At 38.5% G+C, this 11,823-nt stretch overlaps 1 protein-coding gene across 4 annotated transcripts in view; it reads right to left on the bottom strand.

The window, feature by feature from the left end:
* DENND2C (DENN domain containing 2C) overlaps positions 1-11,823 on the bottom strand; it is a 93,449-nt gene extending 81,626 nt beyond the window's left edge. The window contains exon 1 of one of the 4 annotated variants that reach the window (XM_027091021.1): positions 11,726-11,819. The gene's annotated coding sequence lies outside the window, so the exon portion shown is untranslated. Of the gene's footprint in view, positions 1-11,421; positions 11,641-11,725 lie in introns of those variants that run through there. The other 3 variants (XM_027091019.1, XM_027091020.1, XM_027091022.1) reach the window with 3 other exon arrangements.

Below are 11,823 nucleotides of genomic sequence, written 5' to 3' on the forward strand. Positions count from 1 at the left end.
AGCTTTTTTTTTTTTTTTTTAAGATAGAAAAGAACTAAGCTTGTTTTAAACACTGGTGGAAAAGAGTCAGTAGAGGAGACAGAAGAAACAATGGTAGACAGCAAATGCCACGTGGGCGAGAAGGCATTGCCTTCAAATGGAACTGGAGGGATTAGCATTTGACAGAAAGAGGGACAGCTCTTCCACTGGAACAGAAGGTAATGAGGAAAGAAAGACACAGATGCAGGTACCTTTGTAGGCTTGGGGTCTGTATGTTGATTAACTTGCCCTCTAATGGCTTCTATTTTCTCTTTGAAATAATATATGCAATTATTTGCTGAGAGTAAAGTGAGAGATAGAAAAGCCAAAGGTTTAAGGGGAGTAAAGGTTTAAAAGAGACATCATGGAGAAAAAAGCAAGAATACATAGTTACATACATATACATACATAAGCAGAAAGTTTTTAAAAGGCAAAGAATTAGGGATTAAACTTTTGAGAACATTAATCATGATTAGGAACTATAGATGGCAAGAAAAGGGAGAATCAGAGTGGAAAAAAGACTATTGAGAGGTAACAGAACCAGGATAATGTGGATCACAAATAATCATGGAAGGAAAATGTCCTAAGAAGAAAAGAAAGAGGTAAGGAGAATAAGGACCGAGAAAGGGTCCTTGTATTTGGTAACAGGGCATTAAATAAATAGTGTCAAAAGACAGTGAGGACAGGGACTTCCCTGGTGGTCCAATGGTTAGGCAGGACTCCTCGCTTCCATTGCAGGGGGTATGGGTTCAATCCCTGGTCGGGGAACTAAGATCCCACGTGCCGCAAGGTGCGGCCAAAAAAATAATAATAATAATTAAAAAAAAAAAAAGGATAGTGAGGGCAGATAACAGCTAAAGCTTAGGGAGAAAATTAGTGAGAAAATGGATCAAGTATGAATACATTTATTTTAAAGTCAATAATAAGAAGAAGATCAAAAAGGGGAATCAATTTTAAATACAATGCTTTAAGGTTGGGAAAAAACCCTATATATATTTTAAAACTGCAGCAAAAAAATAATGAAGGATATAATAAATACGTGGAAGAGGGAGGGGAAAGTTAGGTCCCATGGAAGGAAGAGGTGTTAGGAGTCTGAGAAGTATGACAGTTCTTATGGAACTGGAAAAAAGATGAGAAGATTTGTGTATGCTTAAGACCCAGACCAAATCAGTTAAGCTTGCTCATACCATGTAACCTTAATCTTTGAAAATTACAATAGCCTTATTAAGATTTAGAGAAAAAGCCCATCTACTTGAGGACAAAATTTTTAAGAGCTGCTCAACAATGAGCTGGGTAATTAATAGATTAATGGAAGTATACTCAATTGAAGTTGGAAACATGATTCATAGAGGGTCTGGCCTACCTACGTGATCCTTCATCTGTCTCCTAAAGCTGGGCACAAGAGTGAACAAAGTAAACTGGAGCCAAAGATAGGAAAACTAGTAATTATCTCCAGCAGGGGGAATGCCTTGCTTCTTGTGCACAACAGAGATCAGTGGAGCAAAGGAACCTAGTGATATGAGGAGAGCAAATCTGAAGTCTAGGGCACTGGGTAAAGGAAAGGCACGTTTGTGGGGAGAAACTGGGTTCGAGGGAAGCAATAAACACAAGGAAAGTAGGCACACATAAGGTTAATAGGGAAGGAGACAGAGTGAGCAATCATAATTGTTTGCAGGACGAATGGAGACTCAAAGAGGGATCATTTAAGAGCAGTAGCAGCAGCAGTACAGGTTGGTATGGTTTTTTAGAATACACACACACACACACACACACACACACACACTCCCTAGGAGTCTTAAGCCTGCTTAGTGGGAGAAAAGATTCACCTATCGAATCAAATCCTCTTTCTCTTGCACTGTAGGCCAATGCTTCCTAAACCCTTCTGACCAAAACCCACGGTAAGAAATACATTTGATTCACAGTACACACACACACACACACAACTGAAACAGAAGTTTCACAAAACAGTAATTAACCTTACTACATATGATAAAGTAAAACATAAAGTTAACATCAAATATTTGGTCATTATTTAAATACATTTAAAATTCTAAAATTAATACATAATATAAATATTAAAATTAGAAAAGAGTCAGTGTAATGCAATGAGTGACCTTTCCTGTTCATAAATTAATTCCAGTCTGGAACACACAAGGACAATGTTATGTACTTATTAGGTTCACTACAGAGTCTTGCACTCTTTTGCTTTATATTGGGTCAGGGTTGAAAACCCTAGATGAGACAATATGTTGCTGTGAATGGTAAAAACAGTACCATACGCATTCTACTTAGTAATGGAAATTCTTTGGTCTTAATACAAAATGATGGTTAGCAATATCATTCATAATCACTTCAGAGTAAATTAAGAACTAAGCTGTAAGAAGTCATTTTCTTCTTGGAATCCATATTGAACGCAGTTATTGATGCAGGGCAAATGGATCTTTTAGCTAAATGTTTTTCTTTAATGTTTTAAACTTCCCCTCAGGAAAATAATAATTGAAAGTTTGGAGACAGAGAAATGAGATTTTACAATATCTCTACATTTTATTTTGTTCAAATTTTCTTTAATGATAATTCTCTCTTCCAGATGTAGCAACATGTCTGAAAGAGTAAAAGAGTCCAAGTATTACTTGCCATAACAATGTTTTGGAACCCTTAGACATACAGCTTCAAATTTAGCTCACTAGGTTGCCAAAAATATCAGTTAAATATGCAAATTTTGCTATTCAAAAATACTGGAAAACACCTGCCAAACGAGAATGTTTTTCAACTGGAAAAATTCCAGATTCGCACAATCTGCTTAGCTCCTTACCTCTTAACAATTATCAAACTCTGCTGTGACATAGTAAATGGGTATGATTAGCTCTGAACAAAACATTTTTAAAACTTGGCTACTCAGCAAGTCTCCTTTATAATAATTAATAACTTTCAATATTTTTCAATACACCCAAGAGATTCAGAGGGTTTTCAGCAATTACCAAAGCTTTTTGTATACGTAAAACAGTGATTCCAAAGAGCACTCTAAGCCCTTAGAACAAATGGGACAGAAAGAGAGCCCAGCAATGACCTGCTGGGCAGTGTGCTCATTCATGCCCAGCCTACTGCTTCTGCTGGAGGGAAAGCTTCAAGGAGACCAGTAGTCCGGCTGGTCTCTTTCAGAAGAAAGCAGGAGGATGCCTGCACTGTAAGTTGTGCTGTTTTGACTACTGTCTATATGTCCATCTCTGTCTCTGTCTGTCTCTCTGTCTCTGTCTGTGTCCGTCTCTCTGTCTCTGTCACTCTCCCTCCCTCCCTACCTCTGCTTGAGTGTTGGAAGGGTGCTTTGAGGAAATACTCAATAAAACATAAGTGTGGACCTTTGGGGGGAAAAAAGCACTATTATCAGTAGCTTCAAACAATGTTTAAAATAACTCCTCTATGTTTTCTAATCATATTTGCTATTCCACTACTTACAATTACTTCAAAAATTTTTCCCAGTTTAACTTACGAGGATCAACAATTCCTTTTCTATAAATATGACCATACAGTTGGAGCTAAATTTAAACAACACAAGAAAATCTTCCTTATTAATTACCTTGCTACCATATGTGACAAACTTAAGTCAGTGATCCCAACAATTTGGACTGTGAAGTCTGCATCAAACGGTAGCCACCTTATAAGCACTGTTGAAATGTCCCATAATGATACAGAATAGAGGTATGTCAACACGAAGAGGCGCAATTTTCAATTTTCCACTTACTAATCACCAAACATCATAACACCCATGCATTCTAGACAAATACTTTTTTCAAGAAATATGTAGCCATTTTTCTCTTATGCCACTGATATGCAACAAAATAAAACAATAATTCATCTTTCTCAGGAATGGTCCTTAAATAAAAGGGAAACTGAGATAATTTTATATTCTTTTCTTTCTTTGAAAAAATATATATATATTTAAATTTTATTTATTTTTGGCTGCTTTGGGTCTTCGTTGCTGCGTGCGGGCTTTCTCTAGTTGCAGCGAGCGGGGGCTACTCTTCATTGCAGTGCACGGGCTTCTCATTGCAGTGGCTTCTCTTGTTGCAGAGCCTGGGCTCTAGGCGCACGGGCTTCAGTAGTTGCGGCTCGTGGGCTCTTGAGCACAGGCTCAGTAGTTGTGGCGCACGGGCTTAGTTGCTCCGCGGCATGTGGGATCTTCCCAGACCAGAGACTGAACCCGTGTCCCCTGCATTGGCAGGCGGATTCTTAATCACTGCAGCACCAGGGAAGTCCTCTTTGAAAATATTTTAAAAGGCTTATCGAAAAGTCCAGTATGCTGTTTCCAAGAATCTTTTCAATTTTAAAGATTTTAACTTTCATTTGCAACATTAATACAAATATATGTCACTTTAGTCAGGTTTTGCACATTTGATAAACCCATTTTTAAAATAATCTTCATTAAAGTCTTACACTTTTTCTCAAGTCACCATTTCCTCAACATTTTTGTACTTCTAGATGCAGCTATTGAACATGGCTCTGTATTTTTTTTACTACATGCTCTCTTCTCCTAATAATTAAACAGTACATTTAAAGGGTATATTGATCTAGTTTCTTTTTAAATAACAATTATCACTGAACTCTTAAAAACATCACACTTGAAGAATGCATTTAAAGTTAAAAAATAAAACCTAGTTAGATAGCATCTCACCATTTTTACCAACCATTCTGCTCAAACTTGAATTATGTTAATATAAATTAACTGTGCAATAACCATTGCATTACAGTCATCACCAAACTGACCATCACTCTAATTCACATAATGCTGCTCTTCTGTTCCATGTTACCCCTTACAGTTTAAGTAGGAACCAGGGAAAAGGTGATTTTGCAGTAAATACTGTTGTAAAGCAGGCTGTGTCATTTCCTCCCAGCAGGCCCTAACATCATCAGCCTTAACAGACTCTTATTTAATCAGAGTATCAAAGAATACAGATAAATATTTAAATACAAAATTATGCTTCATATTGCTAAGTAACCAACTCGAAAACATCCTAGACAGCCAGAGTTTTTTGTTTTTTTAACTCGAATGGAAAAAAGGAGAGAAAGAAAAAAAGCACATATCTTTTAAGTAGCACCAAGAACAAATCTCACACACACCTCCATCTGTCCTATATATTAACAACCACACAGAAAAAAAATCCACAAATATGCCACTTCTATGAATTTAAACTTCGAAGAAAAACTAATAATTGTCCTCCATGCCCCCTGTTGTAAACATTTATCTCTGTTATGAAAACCATGAAAGTCAGAAATCTAACTTAAAGAAATAGAACATTAAATATTACTTATAACTAATATAAATGGATTAATACTGCCTGAACTGAATGTTAAAATTATGTTTTCAGGCTGCTAAACAGGCTAAGATCTATAAGCAAAAAAGTATCATAAATTTCCTCCTCAAACATATAAGGTGCAAGAGAAACATCTGGGATGGCTCGATGTGAAAAAGTTAAGTCCTTTAAATTTCTTCCTCTTATCTCACCATTATTTAATCCTTCAATCTTATAACCTGCTATAATGCCCCTGAAGTGAAGAAAAACTTCATGTTTCCTTTTCCTTAGGATAAAAATTATTCACACAATTCAAAGAGGAAAAAGATAAAAGATTCCATCCTGCCCAGCCCTCTGGGAACCAGTGCAGGACACTCCTTCCAGTTTTGGTCTTTTATTCCACCTAGCTTTCAATGTTCCCACTTTCGCTGAGGCAAAAAGATTGCTGTTTAACTGGTTCAGTAAGCAATACTGAATGTTGAAAAATATTTTCAAACATATATATTTTTTTTTGCGGTATGCGGGCCTCTCACTGTTGTGGCCTCTCCCGCTGCAGAGCACAGGCTCCGGACGCACAGGCTCAGCGGCCATGGCTCACGGGCCCAGCCGCTCCGCGGCATGTGGGATCCTCCCGGACCAGGGCACGAACCCATGTCCCCTGCATCGGCAGGCGGACTCTCAGCCACTGCGCCACCAGGGAAGCCCATTTCAAACATATTTTTGATTCTGACACTGTACAATTTAATCTATTTCTCTGTATCTCGGGTTCCAAACTAATGAAGGGAATGTATTCTAATTACTCTATATGAGAAATAGAGTATGAATGAAAATTTTTCAGATGTTTTAAGAAATGTACTAGAATTTGGAAGCAGGAGGTATAACTTTGAAGAACCATTTTATAAAAACTAAACAAATCCAAGTACTTCAAAGAACACCCCTTAGAACAGGGTCAGCAGACTATGGTCTACCTGTGGGTCAAATGTGACCCAACATCTGTTTTTGGCCTCTGAGAATTTTACATTTTTAAATGGTTGAAAAAATAATCAAATAACTACATTTTGTGACATGTGAAAATGCTATGAAATCCAAAGTTCAATGTCCATAAATAAACTTTAACTGGACCTCAGTCCATACTCATTCATTTAAGTATTGTCTATGGCTCTTTTTTGGCAGAATTGGGTAGTTATGACAGACTGTATGGCTCACAAAGTCTAAAATATTTTCTATCTAGCCCTTCAGAGAAAAAGTTTTCCACTCCCTGCCTTAGAAGATCATACACTTATTTTAATGATACTACAAACTAGGAAAATATTTTTGAAACTGCTTGTTTGAAAATGCCTTCAAAGCTGTAATACTTTCTTTTGAATCTCCTCAGTGGTGACAAGCCTTCACCCTTTGAAGATGAAAATGTACTTTGGAAATGGCTAAGCCATTTGGAGCCAAGACTGAATAAGTTTGTTATCAAGATGAATCAACCATTTATTGATAATCTAAATATATGGGAGGCTTTTTTTTTTTAAAGCACTATCTCTGACTTCTAAGAGCTAACAACCAAGTGAGGGAAGAGTCATATGCTTTCTTACCTTTGATTCAAGGTAAACAGGCTCTACAAACAGTCCCCAACTTATGATGGCTCCAGTTAAAATTTTCTGACTTTACGACGGTACCAAAGTAATACGCATTCAGTAGAAACTGTATTTTGAATTTTCATCTTTTCCTGGGCTAGTGATATGCAGTATGATACTCACGATGTTGGGCAGCAGCAGAGAGCCGCAGCTCCCAGTAAGCCACACGATCATGAGGGTGAAAATGCGATACACTTACAACCATTCTGTACATACAACCATTCTGTTTTCCATATACAGTACAGTATTCAATAAATTATATGAGATAATACACTGTATTATAAAATAGGCTTTGTGTTAGATGATTTTGCCTAACTGTGGGCTAATATAAGTGTTCTGAGCACATTTAAGATAGGCTAGGCTAAGCTACAATGTTTGGTAGGTCAGATGTACTAAATGCATTTTCAACTTATGATATTTTCACATTATGGGTTTTTCAGAATGTAACCCCATGGTAAGTTGAGGAAGATCTGATAAAAGCCCATTGTAAAATAAAGTGTTGACTATCTCATGTAATTTATTGAATACTGTACTGAAAGTGAAAAACAGAATGGTCCTATGGGTACGGAATGGTTATAAGTGTATCGGCTGTTTATCCTTGTATCAATAATCATGTGGCTGACTGGGAGGTTGACTCCTTGCCTCTGCCCAGCATTAGGAGAGAGCATCACACCGCATACTGCTATCCCAGGAAAAGATCAAAATTCAAAATTCGAAGTACAGTTTCTACTGAGTACGTACCAATTTTGCACCATCGTAAAGTCGAAAAATCAGAAGCGGAACCATCTTAAGTTGGGGCCCATCTATTATAAGCATGGAACTAGAAAGTACAGAGGAGGAAAAAGAATTCTATAATAAAGCCAGAAGATCTACTTTCTTTATTGGCTGTGAATTTGCTATAAAGTTTTTTTTTTTTTACAAAGAGGTACTCCAGTAATAGTTTGGGCAATACACTTTGGGAATAAATGAGTGACTCCCAGTGAAATTTTAAAAGAACAGGATTCATTTGGATGTAAAAGCTGTTTAACCTTCAATTAAAACCCATTTAATTTCTTTATAATCACAATTAATAAGAAAATTAGTATAAATGAATCCCTTCTATTCATACAAAGCAAATAATTTATCCTTGGCCCTCTTCTCTTCTAATTCCTTGTCTTCCCCCCAAACAATTTCATCTGCTCTTACGGCTTCAATTTCCACTTACTGGCTAACTCCGAAATCTGAATCCCCAATCTCAGCCTCTCTTCTGGGCTCTGGATCCTCTCTTGACACCTCTGTCTGAATGCTCCATAGACACTTCTAACTCACCATGTTCAAAACTGAAACAATTATCTTCCCCTCACATTAATAATTAAATCAAGTTCCTCTATCCAGTTTCCCAAGCTGAGAAACTAAGTTTTTACTTTTCTGTTCACCTTCAAAGCCAATCACTTTTTAAGCCTTGTAATACCATCTGTCCTCTCCTCTTCATCTCTATTACTATTTTCCTACTCCAGGCCCTTATCCACTCTTATCTGGGCTATTTCAATAGCAACAGCCTCCTAACTTATCTCTCTACCTTTTGCCTCTCTATCCAATCCAGCTGCTATACCATACCACCACCATGTTATCTTTCCTAATTACTTAAAGTCCTGCCCTGGCTCTCCACTGTCTTTAGAATCAAGTCCAAAGTCCTCAGCATGATAAACAGGCTCTTCACCAAATGGCACCGCAGACTTCTTTTTTCTCTTTCTCTGAGTCATAACTTTTTACTTGCATAAATCTGTATGTTGTTTTATAGTATATCCTGTACTTCAAAGTATTAAAACTACCTTTAACACCATATTCTAAAGTGAAAGATTATGCCAAACTGGGCAAATCTTCATTATTTCAAATGATAGGCACTGAAATCCCACACTTACCTTATTTCTAGAAATTTCAGCGATCCTAACGTGATTGGCAACCAAGCTCTGCAATTTTAATTTTTTCAGCTTATTTCCAGGCACCACCTTCTTTAGCCCAACCCCTCATCTCTATACACTCTGACTTTTAGTGACAATATGGACTACAACACATTCCTCAAACATACCATATACTTTCACATAATATTCCTGGTTTTCATCCATATCTTCTGTTCCCTTCCCCAACTCAGCAAACTCCTATTCATCCTTTAAAGCCAAATTCAAATATGGTATCTTCTCACTAATCCTCCCCCCTACCATATACAGAATTATCTTCCCTCATCAATGGTCCCATTAACTCTATAACTATATCTCTGTTATAACTCTTATCACACTGAAATTGTAGGGACTTATTTACATGTCTACTTATAAGCATCTTGAAGGCAGGGAAACATTTTCTTTTCTTGAATCTAACTTTAACTTATGGTCTGAGAACAAACATTTTAAACTTATTAAAAAATAATCACCTCTTATAGTATTAAGATAATGCCATTATTGTAGTAACTGAGTGACTGAGGGCTTAGAAACGAAAAGAATCCCACATCATTCACCAGGAAAAAAAAATTCTCCTACATATAAAGTATAATTGTAGCTTGGATATGCCTTCATCTACTCCTTGCAATACCAGTTTCTTTCTCTCTTTCTTTCCTTCTTTTTGAAGAAGTTCTTTACAGAACTTTCTTTTAAATGCTTGTTGGATTTCATTTGTATCTCACTCACAGAATTTTACACTCAATATAATGAAGAGGTTAAGATCAGGATTTCTGGAGCCCAACTGTCTGGTTTGAGTCCTACCTAGCTCTGGCACCTAGGCTGTTTGATATGGGAAAGTTATTCAACCTTTTTGTTTCTCAATGAGGAGATCATAATAATAACACCCCTCAAGATGCTGCTGTAAGGATTAAATAAGATAAGGCATGTAAAGAATTTAGAGCACTGCCTGGCCCAAAGAAGGTCCCAGTAAATGCTGGTTGATGTTACTGTTAACATCAGTTTTAAAAACAGCTTATGTTAGCCCACTTGGTAAAGTGTAATCTCCTAGATGGAAGGAATTATATCCTGCCCATACATGAATATAAGTGCTAAAGCTGTGCCTTGGAATGTATTAGGTGCTCAATAAATAACGCGAATATGAGGCTTCAGTCCTCCAAGATCAACAAATTATAAATCATAGCAAAATTTATATATGGAGTACATGTTTGAAACTGGTGTTTCAAAGCATCCATCTTGCACTGAACTGTTGAAACATGTAAAACTGTTAAAGCAACACAAAAATTACATTCACTAGAAACTTTCTCTCTCCTCCATTTAATTTGATCTTGGTATCCAGTGGTCTAAAATTCTTGTCTATAATGTAAGACTTACTACAGATCATTTAAAACATAATTTTCAGCTTTAGAAAAGTGCTTATTGTCGCATCAGAAAAACTAATATTCTTCCTTTATATTTGCATTATTTTAAAAGTCTATTGCCACACTCAACACAAAAAAACTAATGAAAAGCCAAGAGACACAATTACTACATTTCCTGGTTTCTGCCTGGGAAACGACTTCAGAACACGCCTATAAGTATCCCTAGTCAAAGTCTGCTGGTTGCAAACTACTACTCTTTTTTCATTTCTGCTCTCCCAACACAACACCTCACACACATACCCACAGAAAATAATGCACATGTCTATAATAAAGGCTGTACCCCCAAAATGCGGCTATATATTAATTTTGTTTTGGAGGACTTAAATCTTACAAAAGCAAATACAAGTCTGATTTGAAACAATACTCCCAGCTTACTCTACCAGGTAACTTAAACGACAACTATTTATCTAAAGCAAAGACATAGACTGATTGCTACCAAACTTCTTGGTAAACAATCAGTAACAGTGTATCGATAATATATGCTATTCTAGAAAAATTCATTAATCAGTTAAAAATGGACCACATTTCCAACAATGGTGATTTGTGGAAAATGAGCTTAAGCAATTTATTTACACAGTAAACGAAGGTGTAGGACTTGATCTAAAACACTGTAGGTGAATCACTAGCTTTAGGGTAAATGTTTACAACGTGCCTACTATGTGCCTGGCACTTGTTTTACAGAATATGCAATACCTAACACTTATGGAATACTCTCACGCATCTCATTTGACCCTCAGAATACCCCCAGGCACGCATGAGCATCTCGATTTTACAGCTAAGGAAACGTAGGCCCAGAAAAGTCTACTTGACCGAGGCATCACATCTGGTATGTGGGTCCTGGCCGAGGCTCCAGCCCCTGACTCATATTCTGATCATCTTCTGCCATACTAGTTAGAAGCTCTTAGATGTTCCAATGCCAGATTTTTAAATCAAAATCCTACTTGACAACTTTCACTACTGTGCTCGTCAGATTCTGTTAAGAATCAAAGCACAAAAAAGCAAAAATGTAAAGTCCGTCGTCTCAGCCTGTCGACGTTCAAGCGCCGTGGCTAATCCTGGAGAGAGCCCCATGTTTCTTCCTGGATGCGGGGCGCTCCCTGCCTCTACCCCAGGACTGTCGAGCGTCCCCGAGCGTCACCTGGACGGCGGTCCCCGCGCCCCGAGGGGAGCGGCGAGGAGACCCTCAGCCAGGCTCCGCCACAACCTCCGAGGCCGACGAGCGGGCTCCCAACGCGCGGCGTCCGCTGGGCGCCGGGCTGCACGCTCGGGCGTCCCTCCAGGCCGTGGAGGTGCCGAGAGAGCGTGGGCGGCGCCGACACCTCCGCCAGCCCGCTCCCGCGCAGCGGCCGGACGGCGCCCGACGCTCCGTGGCCCCGCTCTGCGACACCCTCCGCCGCGAGGGTCCGAAGCCCCTGCCTCACACCCCGCCCGGGTCTCCCTACCCCTACTTGCCCTCGTCCTCGACGCCGCCTCCGCGGCTGGGCTCCGAGGCTCTCGTCCTCCGCGCAGAAGCGCCCAGTCGGCTCGCTCCCACTCTGGG

The sequence above is a fragment of the Aethalodelphis obliquidens genome, unplaced genomic scaffold, assembly GCF_003676395.1.
Source record: "Aethalodelphis obliquidens isolate GAN/ISIS:26980383/991018 unplaced genomic scaffold, ASM367639v1 scaffold70, whole genome shotgun sequence".
Classification (NCBI taxonomy): domain Eukaryota; kingdom Metazoa; phylum Chordata; class Mammalia; order Artiodactyla; family Delphinidae; genus Aethalodelphis; species Aethalodelphis obliquidens.